Source organism: Antechinus flavipes, chromosome 5 (genome assembly GCF_016432865.1).
Source record: "Antechinus flavipes isolate AdamAnt ecotype Samford, QLD, Australia chromosome 5, AdamAnt_v2, whole genome shotgun sequence".
Lineage (NCBI taxonomy): Eukaryota > Metazoa > Chordata > Mammalia > Dasyuromorphia > Dasyuridae > Antechinus > Antechinus flavipes.
In genome coordinates this window covers 81,573,716-81,600,958 of record NC_067402.1, presented here as the reverse complement: position 1 = coordinate 81,600,958, position 27,243 = coordinate 81,573,716, and the positions used below count along the sequence as shown (strand labels likewise).

Here is a 27,243-nt window from a genome sequence, read left to right as displayed (position 1 = left end):
CTTTTATTGTTCACCCTAGTTTTACTATATACAGTGTAGCTAAAGAAAACCATTCAAATGCAACAAGTTTAATTAGCAGAAACACATTCTGCCTAGTGCCAGGTTGACTCAGTAATTACTGGTCTGATATCACATATATGCTTAAGACTGCCTCCATTTGATTAGCAGAAAATAGCCTTAAGTACTGCAAGCATCTCATTGATTTCTATGGGACTTTACGGAACCTAAAGAATATGGGAAGACAACTGGCCCAGCTGCTCAAAGGAGGCAGACAATGGTCATGCAATGGAAGATAAACCTGGCGCCATTTCCCTTTTCCATGCGGAGTTACACAGCATTGTGCATTTCATACAAGTGCCTCATTGAAAGCAATGCAAGAGCTAAATAAAAACAGAGCATTTGCCAATAGTACTTGGAGAGAGAGAGTGAGCAAGGCCTATTTTTCTCCCCATCACCTAGTGAGCTACATAGCCCAGTGAGCATGCAAATACAAAAGGAATTTCTTAGTTGGATTCCTTTCTTTCCACCCCCACTCTCTGAATAGAAAAGAGCTGATCTATAAAAGTATATTTGTATATATGCATCTATGTTCTTATTAAAAACAACTTCCATTGCACCAAAAGCTTTGAATTTATTTTCCCAGATAAGAAAAATAATGATGATCATTATATAGGGTTTTAGGCTTTCAAAAAAGAGTTTTTCCCATAAGGTAACTGTCAAAGGCTTAGCCTCAGAAGCACCTTTCAATTTAAACCAGTCTGCATTAACTCACAATCTAGTCATCTCTTTAAGCTTGGCACTACATGACACCAAAATTATTTAGATAGCAGACCAAAATTATCATGTCTATAGCATGTGCAAAAGTCATAGGATCAATCAGAGAATCAATGTTTTTATAAATAAACAAAAAGAATGGGAAGAAATATGGTTGTTATTTTGAAAGATGTTCCCTTGTGTCTTTTTAGAAACTTTTTCAAAGAAATCATTCTAAATCCTCACAATTTGCCTACCAAAACATATTGCTCAGGACTTCTTAAATTTTTTCCACTTGGGAGCCTTCTTCAATGAGAAATTTTTACCCAACCCCATCTTGAATCTGAGCTAAGTGTTTCTGGCAGCATTTGGATATACACAGTGCAAAGTGTACATATAATGAATCCAGAACCAAGATTGCATTGAAGTTGGGAGATACAACATGGAAAAATGCTGCCAGAGATGCCTCAGATTCATTACATTTTGATTTTGAATCAAGTTTTGGTCATTATATTTAGAACCTTTTGCTCTTACCAAATTTTTCATGAATATAACATCGTTTGGTCCCATATGAAGTCATGACCCACAGTTTAAGAAGTTTTGATTTAACCAAAGTATTTGATAATCAGTTCATTACTATTCCTTTCTCTCCAAGTCAGACTGCACCACTTTAACCATATAATATATAGTACAGTGAATATTTCCAGGAAGAAAATAGATTATTTGATTTCTAATATTCTCTGCTAAAGTACAAATTGGGAAGTAAAAGATGTGGTTCAGTGCATAGAGTACTGGGCCTTGAGTCAGGAAAATCTGAGTTCAAATTTGGCCTCATATACTAGCTGTGTGACTCTAAGTACTTAGCCTCTTTTTGTCTTTTAATCCATACCAGTATCTTTACCAAGAAAACCCCATGGATACTAATCATCCATGGGATCATAAAGAGTTGGGCATGACTGAACAGCATCAACAAAACATGAATAGAAATAAACAAATATCCTACATTTTTCATTCTTTCAAAGAAAAATAGTATAAGATAATAAAATATCTTTTTTATATAAATAAAAGCTAGTAATAAATAAATTTTTTATTAATAATAAAATTATTTATTTTAAATAAATATATTTATAATAAAAAAGAAGCTAGTAAGATCTGTGTTAGAGAAAGAGTAATTCTGAAAAAAGAATTTCTCCTCTCATATGTAATTATTTACCAGTTCTTGTTGATTCCAATTCCTAAAATATCTTGTATTTGTTCTTCTCCACTCTATTTCCATTGCTACTATCCTAATAAATGCTTTTTATCATGTCCCCATAGTCAATAGTCTCTACCAATGTAGGGCAGAATCTTCTTTGCAGCATATGGTCTTAGAAGGATGCCTAGAGATAAAAGAAGTTGAACCACTTGCCCAGGGTCAAACATTTTTCATGTGGAAAAGAAGTCTATGAAAATGGATCCTCTCGGCTTTGAGCCTGACCCCCTATCCATTATAACATGTTATATTATGACAGATAAAGGAAAATCTATAATTGGTTTTATGTAATATAAATTTTCTTATTTTACTTAGCATGACATGATTACACCTATGCATTACCTATGTTCACTGATCTCAAAATATATCAGCTTTTGAACTTGAAAAGACCTTTCAACAAAAATTTTATTGAAGGAAAACTGCAAGAATATAAGTCAATATAATACACAGAGATGCTTTCATACTCATGCCAATTTAAACATTCAGTGTTTCATGGTTTTTCACAGCAAAGAAAATTGTTCCATGAGCAAAAAAGAATTGAGAACTGCTTCTCTGTACTCACATTTTTGACTGGCTACAAGTTGTCCTTCTGAATGTCCTACCTGAAACTCACACTCAACTTGCCCAAAATTGAACTTGTTATCACTATAGGAAAACCCATTCCCCTTCTAACTATTGCATTCCCATCATTATTATCATTTACTCATTCTCTTTTACCCAAAGTCTTAATGTTTTCTTTGAATTTCTCCCTCTTTGCCTTTCATATCTAATCATTTACCAAGGGCTGTCAATTCCATTTCCTATAAACTCTCATATTTGTCAGCCTCCCCTCCCATTACCACAGCCACAATCACAATAAAAGTGCTTATTACAATCTGCCCAAAGACAAATGCTTCCTAACATGTCATAGGATTATAACTGTATTTTTGCTGTTCCAAGTAATTTTTATTTTTTAATTAAAGCTTTTTATTTTCAAAACATATGCATAGATTTACAACATTCATCCTTGCAGAACCCTGTGTTCCAATTTTTCCCTCCCTTTCTATCTGTTACTCCCTCCTTTAGATGGCAAGTAATCCAATATATGCTAATTATGTGCAAATCTTCTACACATATTTCCACAATTATCATGCTGCACAAGAGAAATCAGATCAAAAAAAGGAAAAGATGAGAAAGAAAACAAAATGCAAATAACAAAAAAAGTGAAAATACTATGTTGTGATCAATACTTAGTCCCGGCAGTCCTCTCTCAATGCAGATAGCTCTCTCCAACCCAAGGCCATTAGAAATGTCCTAAATCACCTCATTGTTGAAAAGAGCCACTGATCATCATATCAAGTTGCTGTTGCTATGTACAATGTTCTCCTGATTCTACTCACTTCACTTAGCATCAGTTCATGTGAGTCTCTCCAGACCTTTCTGAAATCATTCCACTGAGGATCATAACTTTTTTTTTTCCGTTATGGACTTGTACCTCTCCTAACTATCCTTCAGATTGTTTGGAGATCTTCCTTATGTAAAGATCTAGTCAGGCTATTCCACTCACTCAAAAACTCACTATTGCTTACTACCTAAAATTCCCATTTAATCCAGGATTCCATAATCTTAGACTTCCCTCTGTAAATTATTCTCTATATTTTGTATTTCCATCAAATTGTATTACTTGTCATCTGCTGAACTTATTCTTTCCTCTCTTGCCTCTTTGCTTTTGTTTCTTCTATTTCTTCCCTCTAAAGCTCCTAATTTCACATCCCCTTTCAAATTCCTACTTATTTCTTAAAGTCAAGCTCAGATGCCAACTATGCCAGAAGACTTCTCCAATTCCTAAAGTATGTAACTTTAGATAGAACTAAAATCAAGTTTCTCTTATATTTTTCTTACGTATTTTATGACATATCATAGTTATTTGGGGACAAAAACTAGACCTTATATCATCTCACAATGCTCTGCACAGGTCTTAACTCAGCAGCCTAACTTTTCCAGAGCAAAGTCTCTGAAGGTGCGATTGGAAGCATTCAGCATTGGTAGGTAGGTGACATAACAGATGGAATTCTGAGTCTGGAGTCAGGAAAACATGAGTTCGAATCCAATTTCAGACACTTACATATTTTGTAAGTAACTTTGTAAGTCACCTAGCCATGGTTTGCCTCAGTTTGCTTATAAAATAGAAATAATAATAGCACTTATCTCCCTCAATTGTGAGGATCAAATGAGATCATATTTGCAAAAAAAAAAAAAAAAAGTTAGCATAATACCTGGCATATAGTAAGTATTCTATAAATGTCTATTCTCTTTCCCTTCTCCCTCCTGGAAGAGGTAACATTTGAGCTGAGTTTTAAAGGTAGCCAGAAATTCTAAGGATCAGAGGCTGGAAGGGAAAGTATTGAAGGCAAGGAGAAAAGTCGGTGGAAAGGTACTTTATACTATACCGTATACAAGAAACAGCAGAGTTCTTTTTACTGTGCCACATTTCTCTGAAACATGCTCTTTCCTTCTTTTCTCCTTACCATTACTTATAGAGTAGAATGAATCTTTATTGGCCCCTAGTCCTTTTGACCAGAGATGCACCATGGTACACTGCAGGGAAAATGGTGTTTCATATCAATTCATCCGATTCTGAATTCTACCTCTGATGCAGATTATCTAACATTACACATCATTTAGCCTCTTAGCCTCAGTTTCTCCCCCTATAAAATGAGGGTGTTACTTGTTGACATATTGAAGTCTTTCTAGCTCTGATTCAATCCTCTTGTGATAGCGCTTTTATTAAGAGGCAAGGAAACTTCTACCTCATTTTTTTTTTTTGCATAGACATCTCTAGACTATAGCATGCATCTCAAATGCCTAATGAATTATTCTTATTTGTTCTTTTATATAGAATACCTCCCTAACTATCTTCTACAATTCACTGTAAGAAAAACATTTGTGTTCTTGTTAGTTGGCACCTATATAATTCTTGACATCAAAAGGTCCTTTATTCTTTTTTTAAAGTGACTTGCCTGTGGTCACACAGCTGCTAAGTATCATGTGTTTCAGGTCAGATTTGATTTCAGGTCCTCCTGCCTCCAGGACCTGTGTTCTATCCACTGTGCCACATAACTGCTCCCAATATTCTTTATATACGAACCTTTACTATTTTATCAATTCATTCTTTGTGTATGAATATATATGTATGTTTATTTATGCACAGAATCAATTTATACATCTATCTATATCTACACACAGAGAGAATCAATATTTATAGATACCTGTATCTATCTACTTATAAATACATAATTTTGAAGAGCTCAGCTAGAAAACACAATCTAAAACTGTAAGAGCACAGCCTCAAAGTATCAGATTTGACATTCCAAAAATGTTTCCCTGGTTACAGTACAATGGCTATCTACACAGGGCAAGTGAGATAATAAAATCCCAGAGGTAACCTGTCTCCTCAAACCTGCAGTCTTCTACTCCACCAAGTCTGCTCTTAAGAAGCCAGTAGACAGATCATACCAATGTCTAACTTGAGTTCTACTTTTTTCCTTTATAAAGAAATACATGCAGTTGCCATTGATCTTCAGCTCATTACCCCTAATTCAAATAGTTGCAGAATTTAATAGTTTTTAAAATATTCAACTTTTTTTCATTAAATGATGCCAGGGATAAAAAGCAACTGTATTTTACCTTAGGATATTCATTTGAAACACTGAATTCTGGAGATAGAACCAGATTAGTATAATGATAAAACAGTGACCTTGGAGTCCAATGTTCAGAGCATGATTATGTCACTTATACCTGTGACCCTAAACAATCTTTCTAGGCTTTGGTTTCCCCATTTATAAGATGAGGGGGTTGCACTAGGGAACTTCTAAGGTGCTCAACAATGTATGATTCTTTTGCCCTAGAACTGAGCTGTACAGAAATTGCACTTAAGTCTATATCTCAACAAGAATCTTCTCTCTTATGTACCCAACAAATAAATGGATCCACATTTTACTAAAGAGCCCTAGTTAGGGAGAATCTGTTGCCTCCCAATGCAACCCATTTCCATTTTGGATAGCTCTAATCATTAAGAGATTTGGAAATATAAATCTGCCTCTTCAGAACTTATGCTTACTACCACAACTTATATCCTCAGAAGCCAAGCAAAAAAGTCTAATGTTTCATCCACAGAAAGTTTCTTCAATGTCTTTACTAAGGTAAAGGGTGTTCATTTTAAATATCAAGAAGAAGTAGGGTCAAATTACTTACTTATTAGCTAAGTTACTGTAAGCAAATCATTTAACAATAGTCAGTCTTACTTGGCTTATCTGTAAAAATGGACATGATGCCCATCTCAAAGAGTGATTGTGAGAATCAAATGTGATAATATGTGTTAAACATTTTGCAAGTTCTAAAATCCACTGCAAATATTATTTATTACTATTATTAGCATTTTCCAGAATAATAATCCCACTTCCCCCTACTAAGCTTTCCATGGCGTGAAACAAAAATCTCTTCCCTATGTTAGTTGATCTTCTCTAAATGTATTTTACTCTCTTTGTCCCCAAGTATACTCTCATAATTCTCATAATGTACTCCAAAATTACATTAATAGAAGTTGCTATTAAATATTGTATCCTATTACTGTATCCATAACCCTACCATCTAGTCAAAATAAATAATTGCCACCAGATGTTTAATGTCTGTTTTTGTCTTAAATCCCACTTAATGCTATATCTTTCATTGACTTTGAGGACTTTTTGATTCCATTAACCAAGAAGACCTGTAAGGTAGAAGCTGGTGCTTTTGGAAATTAGTCTTTAAAATAAGAACCAAAAATCAAAAGAGGTCAAACCCAATTTAGTTTTCTCTGGAGTAATCATAAATTATACTCTCAGTGCCTCATTAGATATTAGGGACATATCACTAGTTTATATCCACCCCTATCTTTCTCATCTCTATTTTCCTTAAAGAAGATTAAATGTTGGTTCTTTAAAAAAAAAAAAAAGGCATTGAAGATCTTATATTACATGGATCTCTCTGCTCAAAATGAAAATTTTGTTTTTTATTTACTCATCTATATTATTTGTTGTGACGTAGGTCAGAGTTACCTTAGAAATGCCTTGATGGCATTGAATTCTATGCCCTCTCCAATAGTACAATTCAAATCCCAAAACACAAAAATAGTAACATATCCCACTTTATTTTTTTCATTTTCTTGGATCTTCCATTTTCTCCCTCTGCTATTGCTCACTAACATTGAAGTGTTTTCAGATCAGTAGCAAAGACAGATTAGACCATCCAAATAAATTGAATCATCAGTCTCCAACTGATGAAGAGATAGCTATTTATAATTGTCATAGAAAATAAGTCACAGTTGAAATGCTTCTGTTATTCTTGAGACAAGGATTTTATAAAATCAGATACAATAAAAACAATTAACTTATTAACAGAACTATAGTTTAAGGGTTTCATTGTTGTTATTATTTAATGAATGGGAGTTTTCTGAGCTAGTTTCTCTTATTAGAAGAGCAAAATGTTGACTGTTTCCACTATATTTGTGAATCTATGTACAAAGAGGGAAAGTTATTTGCTTGTTATACATCTTTTTAAGCAAAAAAAGTAATTTCCATTAGTAAATGCCCCCTAATTCAACCTTATTTCTGTGTCATTACTCATGCCAATCTTTGAAAATGAGACATTTGTAAAGGGCTTAGCATGGTTCCTGGTACATAGTAGACCCTATATAAATACTTATTCCCTTCTCCCCTTCTTTTCTACACTGGGATAAATTCCCTAGTGAGGTTCTATACAATCACACTTCCCCTAGAAATTCTTTCCAACCCTCTTTACTGACATTGCTGATCATTCTGCTCCTATTTGTGTTACATTCATCAGTACTTAACTTTTATATGCCTATGACAACTCTAAAACTAAGCTATCTAAAGGAAGGGATTTCCAGGGACTTTTTGGTATCCCTCATAGAACCTTACTTAGTGTTTTGCATATAACAGGCACTAATTCAAGATTTTTTTATTAAATGCTTCTATTTCTGGTGCTTATAAAAAACTAAAAGCATAGGTAATAATGAAAACAATTGATGAAAATTTAATTTGCCTTTGAATCTCTGTGGTGTTTAAAGAGTTCACATGTTTTCGAGAATACACAAAAGCAGAGGTAAAAACCACAATAGCCAGTCAGTCATTAGAGAAAGTAAATTAGCAGAGGGGAAAAAAGGAAAGAAACCTTTGCAACTACTGCTTTCTCATAAAACTGAATTCTAGATCTACCTCTGTCACCTACTGATGCCTTATCCCCAGTGTTCAAGCTCTTGCAATCTTACATTAACTGCTGAGTTCCAGGAACATCCCAAAAAGACTCAGCAAGAATGAGAACTGTTAAAACACATATTCATTTTGTGAACTACCCCTCTAGCTAATTTTTAGTATATAGGCATTATTTTGGAATAATTGCAATATATACTTTATTAGTTTCACAGCTATATTATTTATTCATAATTATCTATCCCAAACTTTCATAACTGTTTATCTACCTTCTTTCTTTCCCACAACTCTTGTTTCTTTCAGGATTCTCCAGTAATTTATAGAAAATAAACTCAATTGCTTGGTATAATGACTAAATGACCAACAAGGTTATTATAAGGATATAATGAGATATTTTAAAGTGCTTTGTAAGCCTTAAAGTGTTTTATAAATGTTAGCTATTGTTATTATTATTAAAAGGCTCTGTAAACCTTACAATGCTTTACAAATGTTAACTATTATCGACATCAAAAACAGCATGTATGAGTTGACTCATTTTGTTCATGGGCCCGTTGTAGGAACTGGGACTCACAATTGCTTATGTTCTTTATTTGGCAAGAAGAAAATAACAGGAAGAGCAATTAGTCAACAAACATTCATGTGTTAGATACTATGCTGAGTTCTAGGGATAAAAAGAAAGACAAAAGGTTGATCCCACCTTCAAAGAGCTCATATTCTAATGGATGAGACAACATGCAAATATCTATATACATACCAGATATGTTTAGGTAAATCTTAGAGGGAAGTCACTAAATGGAACCAGGGGAAGGCCAATTATGGAAAGTTCATATTTGAACAAGTCCATATTTGAAATCTCTACAGAGGAGGATTGGCCCCATTTCTATTAAAATGATCCCAGAGTAAATGGGCAGTTAAATTACCTGGGTAGAAAAGCAGAACTCCTCAAAGACAGACAACGAGAGTACATTTGCTACTTCAGATATAAGACACCAACTTTCTTTCTTTCTGCAGTTCCAGGGACAATGAGCCCAGGGCAGTCACTCAAGTTTGCAAGCCACTGTATCAGTCAATGGTATATACATGCATCCATTCTATTCATGCAAAAGCCAGCTGACCCCCTTCTCTCTTCCCCTCCAACTCCCCAACAAAAGAGAACATGTGAGTCCATTTTAAAGCAGCTCCCTGGGAACGTGCATGGGAAACTTGTTAAGTAATAACATGTTTGACAACTGGACCTCCTGGGGAAAGGTTTGAAAATTTAACCCAGTGCTTTGAAACAGCAAATGCTGACAAACCTCAGAGCAGCATTTCTTGGAGAAACCGAGGCTTGTAATAATGGAAACTTATGCCGTACCTGCAGCATTTTAAGCATTCATCAGCCCATGGAGGGTAGCTGCTTCCTAGGAAACAATCTCACTGGATTATATTTTTTAAACGGGTTCATTTACTTCTTCCTTTGCATTCAGCCTTGGTCAGCTCCCAAAACAGCAGTTTAGAGGTATGGATGTAATAAGCAACAACAGTGACCCCTAGTGGGCACCCCACTTAGGCATCTGCCTATTGAGAGATTTTGAGGTTTACATGGTTTGGGAAATAACCTCAGCAAATGAGAAATGCTGGTGTGAGTTAAAATAATATGTATCAAAGGTCTATTCTGACATTAACCAAGTAGGAATCTCAACTAAGCAGTTAAACCTGGAAATTCTGACTTCCTGAATGTTCACTGGCCGGTGAATATTGCTGATTTCTCTATTACTCTGAAGTACAGATTATGACTTAGATCTAGTTCAATGGATCGTTGTATTGTTCCACATACATGGGGAATAGTACTTTCTACAGTATCAACAAGAGCATTGTTTTGTGAGTGTCTCTACAAAACAATTATTCTCGATTACTGTAATATGATGCTAACAATAGTGATAATAGTATTTATATATCATTTTAAAATTTGGAAAGTACTTTCCATATATTATCTCATTTGATCTTTTGAATATAGAGATAGATAACAGAACTGAGGATGAGACTTATATGATCTGCCTTGGGTCACATAGCTAGTAATATCTGAGGCAGGATTTAGACACAGATATTCCCAATTGTGAATCCAATAGTCTATCCACTGTACCATTTAGCTTACTATTATTGAAATGTCTTATTCACCATGTTGACTAATGGATCTACCTGGCAGATGAAATTAAGAGTCCTTACTTTCTCTCTGTCCTTTTTAATTAAAAAAAATCTATAGCAAAACTCCTTGAAAGACAAGTGGTATTACTGATCAAAAGCTGACAACTTATTTGTTATAGGGAAATAATCCAATTATATCTCAGTACTCCTAAGTGTCTTTCTTTGCCATCACATGTGTGTGTATGTGTGTGTGTGTGTGTGTGAGACATCAAAAAACATTATGCTATGTATGCTATCAACTTTACTATTTTTCTGTTGCCAAATCATACCCATAGCTTCCACATAAATAAAGCTTCTCACTTTATTCTTACTGTAGGAAACAGCTCAAAAGTCAAGCCTTGGGAGGCACTGTTCTCCTGAAAATGCCTTTTTAAAAATATTAGATCTTCCCCTGCCAGGAGGCATTCAACAAATCCAGCAAAATCTGTATAGACAACAGTACAGTTGATCATTCATGGATGAGGGTGTCCATAATGTCTAGATAAAGCAACTGCCTTCATGGAACTCAGTCTAGTGGAAGGTAAGACACAGTCACAAATAAAGATGAGATACAGTAACTGGTAAGTAACATAAGATACAGTCTGTAACCTATCATCTTAAGAAGTTGCCTAAAATACTGAAAAATTAAGTTACTTTGTTACGGGCATACAACCAGGAAGTATTTCAATAGTTTAACTCAAGTCCTAGTCTTTCTAGCTCTGAAGCTAGCTTTCTATCCCACACATACCCTACCTTTAGTAGGGAGAGCTAGGGTTCATCCAGCTCAGAAGCTGTTCTGACAGCACAGGGGTTAGAGTAGAAAAATCTATAAGAATTTGAAATCTGCCTTAGTCACTTTTGAGCTGTGTGAGACCCTGGCCAATGATTGATTGTCTGTTTCCTCATTTGTAAAAGGAGGGTAATAATAGCACCTTTCTGATTTATGAGGATCAAATGAGTTAACATAGGAAAAATCTCTTGTAAACTTCCAAGTGCTATGTAAATGCTGTGTTGTCATTGTTGTTGTTACATGAAAAGCAAATTAAAAGGTTAGCAAACTACTCTGTGAGAAAAGTTGCTTACTCTCAAATGGGGGAATACTTCAAGGGGAAATGGCATGTTAGCTGGGATTTTAAAAATTCTAGTGATTCAAGAGATAAAAAAAGTTGAATATTTTAGGCACAGGAAAATGTAAAAAAAAAAAAAATACATGGGAGATCTTAGAGTATATGTGAAGGACTAAAAAGAGTCCAGTTTGCTGAAGCTTGGAGATTATTGAAGTAGGTAATATAAAACTAGAAAGATAAGATAGAGAGAGATAATGGAGGGCCTTGGATGCCATGCAAAAGAATGTGAACTTTCCTTGGCAGACAGTGAAAGATTTTGAATGATGATATGATAAGATCTATTTAAAAGGAAGATTTGTTTGGTAGGCACATGAAGTAGAGAATTGGAGAATGCCAGAGGAAAGAGGCAGGAACACTTATTATAAGGCTACTGCAATAGCTTTACTAGCCTTTTTTTTATATCCAGTCTTTAGACCCTGGCAAGAGGGCTCAGAATGACTTCTCAGATGTTACCTAATACACTTCTTCAATCTAGCCAGTCTTACATAGAGCCTTCAAAGAATTCTTTCAGGATGGCCCTTCCCCAAACCTTGCACTCTCTTTCTTTCTGTGAGAGTCACACTTTCCTAAAAATTCTAGCTGTGCTTTTCCTTTTTTGGAAGCTTTCTTGCTTCTGTAGAACCATAATTTCCTTTCGAAGCACATTCAAGGCAGAGGAGCTCTACTCATAACTCCCCTTCTCATACCAACTTCTGCTCTAAACTGTAAAATTCTATTATTCCTCTAGGACAGAAATGTAACTATCAGGTTTGCTCCACCCCAGCAAAGGTCATTGTCTTGTTCTATGAGAAGTGTCTCTGGGTATTAAATGCACAGTGAGCTGTTGAGGTAAAAAAAAAAATGAGCCTAAAACTTTCTTTTTAAAAAATGAATGCATATATGCATGTGTTTACATATATACACATATTTATATGTGATTGTGTTTATATATATATTCATGCACATGTGTGTGTTTGCACACACATACCCAAGACCCTCCATTATCTGGCTTTATCTTTTTTTTCCTAGTTTTTTCTCATGCCCCATCTTCAAATTTCTCTATGTTCCAGACAACCTGGATTCTTTCCTGTCTCTCACATGCACCCTGAGGTCCATGTCTTTGTTCACATTTCTTTGTGTGCTTAAAATATGTGTGGCCACACTCACATATACATACATTTTATTTTTATCATTGTCATTTACTGAAAAAGGCTTTAATACTTCCCTGAAGCTGAATCGTCTCCCAAAACACAGAAAAACAATCAGGTAAAAATGCCCAGTGACTGCATCTGAAAATATAAACAATATTCTGCCCCAATATTTTTTCCCTGCCAGGAGAACAGAAAAATGTTTATCCAGTGTCAACACTGGTTTTTCAGTTACTCAGGGTTTGGCACCTAAGCAATGTTTCCATTAACATTGTGGTAGTCACTGTGCATCTTTTTTGACTCTTCTCATTTCATTTAGTATTGGTCCATGTAAATCGTCCCATACTTCCCAAATTCTTTACAGAGGATAACATTTATGGTACAATATCACATTGTATTCATATATTGCTAATCCCCAAGGGATAGGCATTCATTCTGATTCTACTTCTTTGCTTCAATATAAAAAATGTTGCTACAAATAGTTTAACTAATATATTCATATATATATATGTATATATATATAAATTTTTCATGGAAATTAAATGTGTATGCAGAGATGTAGGCATATATACCTATATAGATAAGATTCTTTCTTTTTTCCTTTCCTTTCTTTATATATATGCCCGGGGAGGGGGAGGTCACTGTGCAAAGAATATAGAGTTCAGTCACTGTATTTGGTGCCCAGTTTCTTGCAGCATCTCAGATACTTAACTGTTTGCATTTTATCACAGTTGCCAATTTGAAGAATATGTGGTAAAACCTCAGAGTAGGCTTATTTCTTTAAGTGAGAGTTATGTTTCTCGGCAGTGCAAATGTATGGGCCTGTTTTTGCTTGATTATGCACATTTGTTATTAAGATTGTTTTCCTTTTTTTAATTATTGAGTTATTTGGGGAGGAAAGGAAAGCTGGGGATAGGACTGCCCTCTCCCCCCACCCTAAGAAAAGGAATATGTAGAAAGAGAATCATTAAAGCATTTTTTTAAAAAACTGAAAGGGGCTTATTCAGAAATATAGATAAATAAAGGTTTTGAAAGTAATATGTCAAATTTATTATATTCTTTTTAAAAGTATATGATAGTTTCATATTTTTATACTTTCTGTTGTGCTTTGCATATAAAGATTTTCTTTTTTGGTGATCACTATATTTAGAATTTTTTAAAAAGATGAAAGGAATTTTCAGTGTTTTAGAATTAACTCTCCATTTGGAAACATGAGATAGAAAATGGCAAGGTACTTTGAGCCACTAAAATAAGTATTTCCCCCCAATAATGTCTCTATACTAGAAGGACAAAAACCTGCTAGTTTAGTTACTTTTAAAAGATACAGAAGGGTCCCCATTGCCAAGTTCATTTGCAATTTCCCAAACCTTCAAGACTATTTGTCTATTTACTTCCCTTCTCTCTTGCTACTGCCATTCCATATCCAGGCACTCCTACAAATGCCAGAAAGTCAAAGGCAGATCCTGTAAGAAAGCAGTGGTTTCTAAGGCCAAAGGAAGCAGGAGTGTGGCTCAAACAACTCCCAGGCCAGTTTTAATAAGTCATTCAGCCTGTGCACCTTTTCAGAGGTAGAGTGATTGAGGGTGGAATTGGAGCAGCTTAGCCCTTAATGAAACCTGTAGATAAGCTGGTGCTCTATTTACTTGGAAATTCATAGACTTTTTCAACTATTTCATTATAGCTGGGGAGCAGCACATTGATAAATAGCAGAAGGGAGGTGTTCTCCAGACCTGACAGATGCTTTCATGAGCAGAGCACAGACAATCCTGTTGCAGTTTCCAGGCCAGCACAAACACTTCTATTCTAAAGAACAATACAAAGTTCCTTCCGGGAAGGTAGTAATCATGTCCCTATACCACCTATGCATTATTAGCAACATGGTAGATCAATGGCGAACAAAAGGGGCCGAGGTCCCTAGGACTCTGCTAACCAGCTGGCTGAGAGCTTCCGATTCCAAATGTAACGACTCTCCCTTCCTGTGAATAACATGATCTTTGTTTCATCCCATCATCCAAGTACCTAATAATGGCTAAGAAGATGAATCCAACTGCATAACAGTTACAAGACTGCCTCACTGAAGGCTGAAAGGGGAGCAGTTAAATCACTGTTTTCAGTCTGATCAGTTAATTAGCTGCTGGCAGAGAAGTTCAATGCCGAGAGAGCTACAGTTTGCAAAGAATGACCCACATCCATTTGCTGAGCTGTTTGAGGTTTGTCTAAAAATCATAGAACAGAAGAACTGGAAGAGACCTTAGTGGTCATCTAGTCCAACTTCCTACTGAATAGAGAAAGCCCATCCATGATATCCCTGAATGGACATTGAGTTCTGAAAACTTTCAGTAACAATAACTGTAATACATCTTGAAATTGATCCTTCTATTTTTGGATAACTGTAATTAATTAAAAAGAAAAAAAGTTCATCCTTAATTCATGGTGCTAACTAAGAATATGGATAAACAAAACAAACTTCCCATTATTTGAACTCCTATTGCATTTATTGTTTAGATTGCATAATTTAGTACTTAATTATATGTTTGCTTTTGTTTTCTAATTGTTGAATATGTCTTATCACACAACTAGGCTATAAATTCCTCAAGGTCATGGTGATCAAGTTTATTTCCTTTTTTTCCCTCTCTGGACCTATAAATTTAAAACTGTAACTTCATCAAATTAACAATAGCTTCCATATAATGCTTTAAGGTTTGCAAAATACAACTGTTATTTCATTCCAACTTCACAACACCCCTAGGAGGTAGGTGTTATCATTATCTACATTTTGTAGAAATCAAGTGATTTGCCCAGAGTCCTACAGCTCTTAGGAAACTGAGACTAAATCTGAAATCAGGTCTTATTGATCCCAGGAACCAGTACTCGACCTCCTAGCTGATCCATTATCCTATTCACAATTCTATAGTAGGTATTTAAAGGCCTGTCATGGGAAAGGTGAGGTAGTTTAAAATAGTGGACAGTTAAACTAGGGACAGAAAGACCTGGGATCAGGGTCTATCATTGAACTGTACTAAGTGACTCTGAACACAACACTTAATTTCTTGGAACTGTAATGTTTCAGTAGTAAAAAGATATATTTTGCCTTTATTTGCATTGTTAGCACATAATACAGTGTCTAGCATATAATGGGTAATTCAGTGTTTATTGACTAACTTAATTGATCAATGGATTTTCCTTATCCAGGAGGTCCTTATAGCAATAAAACACAGTAATAGTCTTTATCTCTTCATGGTCCAAGAAGGTTGAATATGGAACAATGGGTAAAAGTAGAAGAGGAAAGATTTCAATTTAAAGAAAAGGAAAGCTTCCTAATAATTAACACTGTCCAAAATATCAGGGATAGCCTCACTGGAAATTTCCAAGAGAAGACAGTGTTAGTGCTGCTATATTAAATGTCTTTCTTTTTTTAACTTTTAAAAAATAAAATCGTTAATAATAAAGATCCATGATTTCAAGTACAAGCCTCTTTTTCTATTTTTTGTTGACAGGAATGTTGATATTTGTCAATGTTTGTCAAGGTTACAATAAAAAACTGTAATTCTGAACTAAGAACAGACTGTGTTATATATAGATTTTTATTCTTAGCACCAAATATAGAACTTGTGTATATAATGCTCTCAAAATACTCTGATGTATTGGTGATCTCACTGACTTTGGATGCTCTCTTCCTGACATCACAAGAGTGCACTTGGGCTATCTACCCACCATGCCTCACTCTTACCACATGACTGGCCCATCTCTTTTTATGATCCATTTTCCTGGGAGACACTTTTATTCCTGTTTCTCTTTGAAGTTCCTCATTGGCTCCTGTTGCAGCCTGATTATATCTGACATGTGATTTTCAGTTGTCCTATACGTATGATTATTTTTTCATTCTTTGAGGACTGTTGTGTTTTGTGTCTGGTAGAATTTGGGATTTTATAAGGTAAGCTGCTGTTTCTGGGAGAAACTTGGGGGTCATTTAAGGTTTTTTTGCAATTTCTTGAAAATCCATAGACCTTCTTAATTCATTTTCTTTCATGTGTGGATGGACAGGTCAGATCTACATATCACAGTTGCTTTACAGTGTTTGTTGATTTGTTGAATTAAATAGAATTAAACTCAAATCTTTTGACTCCTGGCTCTTTTTTGCCATGTCACCCATGGACTCTCCTTTATGTCTGCTCACCTTGTTAACTCTAGCAGGGGTGTTTGTGTGGGTATAAGTGTATTTCTTATCATCTGAGTGTTCTAGGTCAGACCCAATCTGATTGTTTTTAGCTATATGATCACTCCACTTCTGATTTCTTCTTTCCTTTTCTCACAATTCTTTATGGTAAGAGGAGCAAGCTTGTCAATCTAAGTCTAACCACATCAGTTACATGGCAGGAAGAACTCTCCAGGGTACTAAGCAGGAGAAAATGGGATGATGTTCTGACTGAGATTAGCAGGTATATCTCCAGTATGTCTTTAGGGATACCAAGGAAGTATTACATGATGCATTCATAGATGGGAGGGAGGAAGGAAGGGAGGGAAGAAGGGAAGAAAGGAAGGAAGAAAGGAAGGAAGGAAGGAAGGAAGGAAAGAAGGAAGGAAGGAAGGAAGGAAGGAAGGAAGGAAGGAAGGAAGGAAGGAAGGAAGGAAGGAGGAAGGAAGGGAGGGAGGGAGGGAGGGAGGAAGGAGGGGAGGGAAGAGAAGGGAAGGGAAGGAGAAGGAGGGGATTTAAGGGTGAGGAAGGGAGGGAGGGAAGGGAAGGAGGGGAGGGAAGAGGAAGGAGGGGAAGTAAGGGTGAGGAAGGGAGGGAGGGAAGGGAGGGAAGGAAGGGAGAAAAAAGGGAAGGGAGGGAAGGGAAGGAAGGGGAGAAGAGAGAAGGGAGGGGAGAGTAAGGAAGTGAGGGGAAAGGGAAGGAGGGGAGGAAAGGGAGAAAAGGGAAGGGAGGCAGACAGGGAGGGAGGGAGGGAAGAAGGGAAAGAGGAAGGGAAGGAAGGAAGGAAGTAGGAGGGTGTTTCTTTATCCTTGTTACTCTTCCTCTCACTCTGTCTGTGCTCTTTCCACCCACTCTGAAAATTAATTTATATTTATTTTATATGAGAAAAACCAAGCTTCTTAAACTTTTTCCACTAGTGACCCCTTTTCAACTAAGAAATGTTTACATGACTCTGGCATATAGTTTTATAAAACTAGGTATACAAATTAAATATTTATTGATAATAAGTCATAAAACAATTTATTTTAAAACAATTCTTTGGTATATTTATAATTTTGCCATTTGTTACAGATGAAAGCAATTTTGCATATTGATGAGATGGATATGCTTATTTATTTTTACATAAAAATTAAATTGTGGTGGAATAAAGTGCAGGGCTTAGAACATTCAGAAACCTTTTACTGTTGCCAAATTTTTCATGACCCTCATGTTCAGTTACATGATCTCATATGATGTTGTGGGCCACAGTTTAAGAAGCTTTGGTCTAAACTATAATTTGCAGTGGGATAGACAACTATAGAAATTTGATACCAAAATGTGTGTGTTTATATAATACATACACACTCATGCATAGACACACATGCACACAGAGACGGCACACTATCCTAGAAATCAAGAAATCTAGGTTCTTATACCAGGCTTCTCTGTAAGGGTAACCCATACACCTCAACCCATTAAAATAATTAACAAGTTACATGAACAGGAAATTTTAAAATGGCTCTACTAATAACAGATGGCTTGAGGAAAAGGTTCAGAATCGGAGCAGTAAGGGTGTAATATAGGAACTTTTAGAAGACTAGTACAGGTAGAACTGAGGATTTAAGCCAAAGCATGAATTTTGCCTTTATCATAAAGTTTTTGTTGCTGTACTGGGTGGGGTGGGACTGATGAAGAGTCATTCTGTTATAGATTGCATGAAATGGCCCCTGAGGTCTTTTTCAATTATGATAAGGTATGGGAATCTCTGATGGCCATTCTGAAGGAGAGCAAGGGAAATATAGTGCCTTTGTATCTCAAAGTTATAATGGCAAGGCAAATCTTATGTGAGAAATACTGTAATGACCAAAGAATGTTGGTTTTTATTGTCAAGTTCACTGAGTCACCCTGGGGCAAAGTTTACCCATTTATCAAATGGGGATGATATCTGTCCTACTAATTTCCAGAGCTTTTTTGAGGAAAAAAGGCAATAACAATTGTAAAGATATTTGAAAAGATTAAAAATCACTATATTGTTAACTAGATATCATTAAGCTTTCCTTTATATTATTTATCATTTTAATGATCAACCAGCCTTGCAGATAGTTTTCAAGATTCATTAACACCCTCCTTCTGTACTTCCTCCTCTCCAGAAATTTTATTTGATCTTCTATATCTGAGCTAATTATATCATATTTCCCAGTATTATCTCCCTTTACTTGTATTTCCCTTTAGACTTCAAGGTTTTTCAAAGCACTTCACACACATAATTTTATTTTCTTTTTACAACCCTGTTGTGGTATATTATTTATCCTAGTTGACTAACTAGGCTTTGAGATTTTAAATGATCTGACCAGGCTCACACAACTAGTCAGTATCTAAAATCATTTTCAATATTAAGATCTTCCAGGTCCAGCTATCCATCATCCCCATATGTTCTATATAAAATTGCTATATCACTAGATTGTTATAATAGCAGCACCTTCTTTTAAAAATTTGATTTTTTTCTGAGAAACTATTAACTTTTTCTTCTATCCATCCCACCATCATCTAGGAAGAATGGAAGGGAGGAGGGAGGAAAAGAGGAAAAAGGGAACAATAGAGGAAGAAGAGGGAGAAAAAAAGAAAATTCTTGACACAAACATTCCCATTGAAATAAATTCCTTCACTGACCACATCCAAAACTGTTTGGGTTTTTTATGTGTTTTGATCTACCATCTCTCTCTCTCATGAAGTAGATAGTGTGCTTCATTTTTGCCCCTCTGGATTTATAGCTTATTAATACATTAATCATAGTTCTAAAGACTTTCAAAGTTGTTTTTCTTGATATTGACATTAGTAACATTTTAGAAATTATTCACTTGATTTTGCTAATTTTACCTTATATCATTTCCTAGAGACCTTCACAGTCTCCTGTGAAATGGTCCATTTTATCCTCTTATAGTTTTTTAAATGTTCATCTATCATAATTTATTTAGCCATTCTCCAATAGATAGGTATATCCTTAATTTCCAATTGTTTGCTACTATGAAAAGAGCTTCTATAAATATTCCTGCACCTTTTTTTGCTATCACTGGAATATATGCCAGTAGTGCTACTGCTAAGTCAAAGGGCAGGGACAATTTCAAGGCTTTGGGGGCACAGTTCCAAACAGCTTTCTGGAATGTTTGAATCAATCCATAGCTCCATAAAATGCATTAATGTATTTTTTTTCTTGCAGCATTCCAACATTTGTCATTTTGTTCATTTGTCATCTTTGCAAATGAAGACGAACCTCAGAACTGCTTTATTTTTCATTTTTTTTAATTATTAGATTTGGTTTTTTTTTTTTTTTGACATTTTAGCAGCATCGTCTTCCCAATTAATTCTCCCACGAAGATTTCCATGGGAAAAAACAACGTAGAAACTTACTGTATTATTATTCTTAGATTGACTTTGGCCTATAACATCTTTTAAACCCAAGAATATGTATTTCATCTCATAGCTGAACTAATATCTATAAATTAGGTTCTAATTCTAGATAAACACTGCAGAAACCTTGTGAACGTTCACCTTTTTAATGCTTGGTTCTTTATCTGTTAACAAAGGGCATTACTCTAAAATGTTTTGCTTTTTTAAGTCCATCTTGTTGACTAATCAAAGTATCTGACTTCTAAGGCAATGAACTCCAAAAAAAATTTTTAAATAATATTCCACACAGGAATTTGGAATATCTTATGAATAAGGAAGATTGGTTACTACCTCTCAAAGAGAAAGGAAAATTGTAATGCTATTCAGGCACCAAGGATAAGCCACGTTTAAAAAAAAAAGAATAACCAGTAGTATTGCCAGGAGGAAAATTATTTTCCTTCAAATTCATAATAAAAATGATAAGCTTAAGGCCAAGACTTTGGAGCCCAATAGAACACACACATGGGACAATACTTAAAGTAGGAAAGTTATAGGATAAATGTGACATTTTTAGGCTATTCAAATGTACTCTCATTTTATGTATTCTTTTACTGGAAATAACTTTCACTGAGAATTTTTTTTAATATCAACTGCTCTTGGTAACAATATGAAATAGGGTTTTTCATAACAACCATGTGAGGTATGAGGGAAAATACTATTGCTCCCATTCAATAGGTGAGTATCTTGAGGCACACATAGGTGAAATCACTTGCTCCAGGTTCACTCAATGATCTTGATAAAAATAAACAATGGGTTTTTTTCTGCCTATTTCATTATTATTTATACAAGATTTTTCTTTTGATAACTTAGAATGTAATATTTCTACTTCTTTCTCATGGAATGGGCAGCACAGAAACATATAGTTTGCATAGTTAGGAAAGACCTCAGAAATCATTTGATCCAATCTAAAACTAAATCACAACTACACTCCCACCCCATTCTCCAGTGCCACTTACTGAATAAGTATTTTTACACTTTCTTTCTAAAATGGGCACCTATAAGTTACAGAAGACATTTTGATAAAACATCAAAACCTCAAAAGACTTTACATCTAGGTCATTAGTAGGATTATGAAGGGAAGAGCTTGGAATCCATGTTACTGTAGTGGTAAGAGAGAAAGAGTCAAAGGATTTTTTAAAAAATAATAATTTGGTCATTAAAATACCAAGCTTCAACGGCCCTAAAAATGACAACATCGAAATTCCTCTTCTAGCAAAATTATTGCTAGAGGTAATCCTGGCCATCCAGGGACTCCGGGTATCACAGAAAATAGCCTAGAGGGGAAACATTCAGAAGGGCATGTGTATGTGACTTTCAGTTGCTACATGCATGACTGGTTCTGATTGGGTTCAGAAGCTTAGTGTGTCTGTGCTCTCTCTCTCTCTCTGAAATGAAGAGCCCTTATTAGCAATGCTTCCCGAAACCAGAAACACGATCTGAGTAGTTAGAGGTTAATGAGAAAAAACAACCCTATGGCCCAGCCCCAGCCCCGTCTAATAAATTATAGTTGCTTAACTTTGGGGTTTTCTTATGATATCTTAATCAGAGCCAAGAGCGAGGGGAATGGAACGTTTGATAAGGAGACAGCTTTTTGAAGGGCGAGGGACTGAAAAGGCTATCAAAATTTTGACAGCTATCAACACACACTTTGTGAGCTCACATCAGAGAGGGAAACATCTCCCTAAATGACTCTTCCAAGGGACTACAATAGAAATAAAGGGAGGGAGGCTAAATGAAATTATTTTAAATTTAATATTTAAATTTGCTCTTGAAACAAAGGTCAACATTTCACCATTTTAAAAAGAATCTGCCAAAAAATGACAAATAAACTGGAGTAGGAGGATAGAAATGTTCAGATGTGCATCTCATCTCCAAATTTTAGAGCTAGAATGGATGGTTGCTATTTTTCAGTCATTCCATCACATTTGACTCTGTGATCTCATTTAGGGGGTTTTCTCAACAAAAATACTGGAGTGGTTTGCCATTTTTTTGTAGCTCACTTTACTGATAAGGACACTTAGACAGAGGGTAAATGAGTTGCCCAGGATCACAGAACTAGTGTCTGAGGCCAGATTTGAACTCAGGTCTTCCTGACTCTAGGGTCAGTGTTCTATCCACTATGCCATTTTGCTGGCCCAGAAGAGATGGCAGAGAGTATCTAATTAATGCCTTCATATTGTAGATAAGGAATATGAGACCCAGAGAGGCAATTTGCTCAGACCCAAAAAGTGGTCGAAGAATATAATTACATTATGGAAAAGACATTAAGTAAATACTGAAATATGTTTAGAATTGCATTTGTTTAATATATATTGGATTACTTGCTGTTCAGGGGAGCGAGAGGGGGTAAGAGAAGAAGAAAAATTCAGAACACAAGATTTTTGCAAGTATGAATATTGAAAACTATCCGTGAAAATATGTTTTGAAAATAAAAGGCTATTATTAATTTTTTAATAATTTATTATTAAATTTTTTAAAAACCATCAAAGAAACACATAGGATCCCATAGTTGAAAGAGATCTCAGAAAGCATCTGGTCCAATCTAAAGATAAATCACAACTAAAAACAGAAATCTACTGAATTAACTGCATCTGAAGGATTAAGCTTACTTGACTAATAGTCAACACTTAGGGCGTCCAATAACATATCCAAGGCTCAGGAAAATATTACATCTCATCTCCCTGTTTCTTTAAAATTAGTTTGTATACTTTTCCCAGGAACCTTCCCCTAATTAGCCCACTTTGTTCACCTATATATCACATACTTCCTATGATTTTCATAAACAAGACATTATAAACTACCTACTGTAGGCAAATCCCCGATTTAGACACTGGAAATAACAATTAAAAAATTGCCCTTAAACCTCAAGGAACTTGTATTCTACATATCAACAGATAAATATAGATGTGTATTAATTTAATTAGATGCTTGTCTATCATCCTGCAGCATAATATTATCATCTCCACTTTACATCTGATTAGACTAAGGAACAGAATTTTTTTCCAAGGCTATACAACTAGTTGGTGGCACAGTAGATATGAGAAACTAAACTCATGATTCCCAAATTGTTGCTCCTTGGATTATACCACACAAGTCTTTCATCAAATTTAGCTCACTGCTCCCTTAAGTCAGACATCTGATTAACACACATGGATGGACAAGTAGATGGCACAGTGGATAAAGTGCTGAGTCTGAATCAGGGAGACTCACTTTTCTAAGTTCAAATTTTACCTCAAACATTTTCTACTTGTGTGACCCTAGTCAAGTCACTTTACCTGTTTGCCTCTATTTCCTCATCTGTAAAATAAGCTGAAAAGGGGAAAGGTATTATTTTTCCATTATCTTTGCCAAGAAATCCCCAAATGGAGTCACAAAGAGTGGGACATAACTGAAAAATGACTGAATAAAAAAAGATGGACAGATGATCATGAACTATTATGATGACTGGATGCTAATTAATAGAAGAACAGAATAAATTACTCTTTTAAAAAAAAGCCCCTTGAAATGAGGCTAGCATGTGTAATTTGAATAATTTATGATTTTATTTTCTCATTGACCCCATGAAAATTTACACTAAAAGTTTGAAGAGTATCATTTAAGAGGAAAAGGAATTAATAATCTAGATTAATGTTAAAGTGACCTTAAGTTAGAAACTGAATGAGAAGTATTACTAAAAGGGGGAGCAGACTTCCATTTGAGAGACCCCAGTGAGAAGAAATTTTTTTGCATCACCAAATGAAATATGCTCCATATCTACATGAAAAAGACCAAAGAAAGGATAAAAGGTGGACAGCTAGATGGCATAATAGATAGCATATTAGCCCTTGAGTTAGAAGGATCTGAGTTCAAATCCAATCTCAACTCCCTGTGTGACTGTGGGCCTTTCACTTAACCATGACTGCTTCAAAGGAAAGGGGGAAAAGATATCCAGAAGAAATTCTTCCTCTAGTGGCAAAGGACTAGAAACTAAAGGGGATGTCTATCAATTGGTGAATGGCTGAACAAAAATATAGCATATGAATACAAAGGAATATTATTGTACTATAAGAAATTATGAAGGGAATGGTTTCAGAGAAAACTGGAAAGATTTGTGTAAAAGAAATGTTGAATTAAGTGACCAGGGCCAGGAGAACAATTTATATAACAACAACAATACAAAGAAAAACAATTTTGAAAGATTTAATAATTCTGATTAACACAATGACCAAGCATAATTCTAAAGAAGTCATGACAAAACATGCAAACCATCTCCTGATAGAGAGGTGACAGACTCAGAGTGGAGAATTTTCTTTTCTTTTTTTTAAATATGGCCAATTAAGGGATTTGTTTTGCTTGATTATATATATTCATTACAAGAGTTTTGTGTTGTTTTGATTTTTTTAAGTTGGGGAAGGGAGTAGGAAGTAAGGATGATGAATGCTTAATAATTGAAAAAATAATTTAAGTTCCAAACTGCAAACAATCTGATATACAAGTTCCTTTGCTTTTCCTAGCTATAGAGTACTGATCTTCTAAGTATAGTTTCACTCCATTGCATTACTTGGTTAGTTTCACTTATCTATAATTCAAGAGATACAGAGGCAGGAAGTATGATATGTTAAGAAATGCATCTAAGCATCACAATTTGAAAAAAACTATCATGTCCGGGTATGTCTACTTTCAAGAGTGTAAGTTAACCTAGACACACTGTTACCTTCCTTATTGAGCCAATTTTCTGTATTCCATACTACTCCAAAATATCTGAATGGTTCTTTGACCTTTTCCTTCTTTCTGATATAATTACTAAATACTGTAGAGGAATGAGGTTTCTTAAAACATATGACCGATGCAAGATTTTATTTCAACTTGTTTGACTTCTAACTCCTAAAAATGAAGTGAGAATGTTTAAAGTGCAGGGAGCTTTCAGGACTGGAAAATTTTGGCCTGCCACTTTGCAAGGAAGAAATGATTCAGGTCTGCTGGTATTGGTATTCTTCAGCTCAGTATTGATTGGCAAAAATGAACTCCACCTGAGCCTCCAATACCCTTAGCCTTACCCTGAAAAGAAAATTCGTCATTTAATGTCATCAAATATGGCTTTCAATCACTTGAATCTAAATGTTTTAGGAGAGAGCAGTAATAGATTTTCAAATCGAGACATTAACCTTGTTGAACTGTTTTTCTCCATCTCAGAATGAGTCTCCCTGCCCTCATACTCAATTCCTAAGGTACAATCATTTCAAAAATGGTCTGTAGACATTAGACAGGGGTGCAAAAACCACAGCAACCATGGCAAATAAACAATAAAACCTTACTATGAACCATTTTGCTATTGCAGAGATTTGTTCTTTATTACAGGTTTATCTATGTCATCCATTTACATCTAAGATATGACAGATTTTTTTTTAGAAATAGAAAAAACATGAGAGATTACTTTATGGGAAGAACACAGAATTTGGAAATTAGAGGGCCTGTGTTCTAACCCTTGCTCTGTCACTTTGTATTGAAGTGATCTTGGGCAATTCATTTCATCTTTGCAGGTCTCAATTTCCTCATCTGTAAAATTACAGGGTTGAATTAGATGATCTCTAGCTGTTTTCAAGGCAGCTAAGATGCTCAGTGGATAGTGTTGGGTCTGGAGTCAGGAAGACTCCTCTTCAGAAATTCAAAACTGGCTTAAGACATTTACTTGGCTGTGTGACCCTGGGCAAGTCACTTAACCCTGTCTGTCTCAATTTCTCATCTGTAAAATGAGCTGGAGAAGGAAATTACTAATAAAACCCTAAATGATTTTGATTACAAACTTGCCTAGAATCTTAATCCTATGACATACAGAATGCACTTGGAACACAGATTAGACTTTTTTAGCATCATTATATACATGAGACTGGGCAACTACTGTGTGAGAGAGAAAGAGAGAATGAGAGAGAGAGAGAGAGAGAGAGAGAGAGAGAGAGAGAGAGAGAGAGAGAGAGAGAGAGAGAGAATATATGAGAATATAAACATTCATATGTCTCTACGGGATAGGATACAATGAAAGTTGAAAAGCAGACTGTGGGCAACATTGAACAAGGTTATAACCAAAATCACTTTCCTTCACCAAAGTGAAAGAGAATTGAAGGTAAAGAAGTGGATGTAACTTCGGGCAAATAATCTCATCCCTTGGTTCCCTGGACAGTAAAATGAGAAGGTTGAATTAGAGGCCACCTAGACTAACTGTTCCACTTTACAGATGAGGAAACTGGTCCAGAAAATTTAAATGACTTCCATTAGGTAAAACAAAAATGTTAACAGCCTATTTAGAATCTACTCTCACTATTAGAACACACTACTGACTTATTCTGCTACTTCAGGGCATCTAAGGGATCTTAAGATTTCAAAGACCCAATCACTGAAGCTCAAGTTTCTGGAAGATTTCACCAAGTACTGCTTTAAAAGATGTGTTGAATTGAAAGGTTTTAATTTCCTCAGCTAGCCAGCCCAAGTAAGAGGAGAAGAGAGGTAAGGAGAGGCAATGAAGTCAGAAAGAGGATTTTTAAACCTGTATGTTCTTTTCACTGTGCAAGTGCTCGAGATATGAACTAAGGCTAAAGATATAACTGCCCTCAAGAAGCTTACCATCTTGTGGCAGAGACAATATGTAAACAATTATGAATAAATAAAATGTATACAAGATTATTTGGAGATAACTAACAGAGGGAAATCAGGCATTTATAGGGCTCAGGAAAGCTCATTGCAGAAAGTAAAAGTTTAGCTGTGTTTAAAGAAATCAGAAAAGTTAGGAAGTAGAGAGAAGGAGGCTGTGAATTTTGGCATGGGAGGCAGCTCATCACCAAAAGCTTGGTATTCTGCAGAAGAGGATTTCCTTGGCCCCAGCAACTTCTGAAACCAATCCACAATGACATCACCTGAAAAATAATGCAATTGAACTATACCAGGGAGTCTTACCTTGGAGTTCACAGACTCCTTGATT

General features: G+C 35.3%; 1 protein-coding gene across 1 annotated transcript in view; it reads right to left on the bottom strand.

Moving 5' to 3' along the window:
- PTPRN2 (protein tyrosine phosphatase receptor type N2) overlaps positions 1 to 27,243 on the bottom strand; it is a 1,504,085-nt gene that overhangs the window by 1,084,460 nt on the left and 392,382 nt on the right. The gene's annotated exons all lie outside the window — the stretch shown is intronic.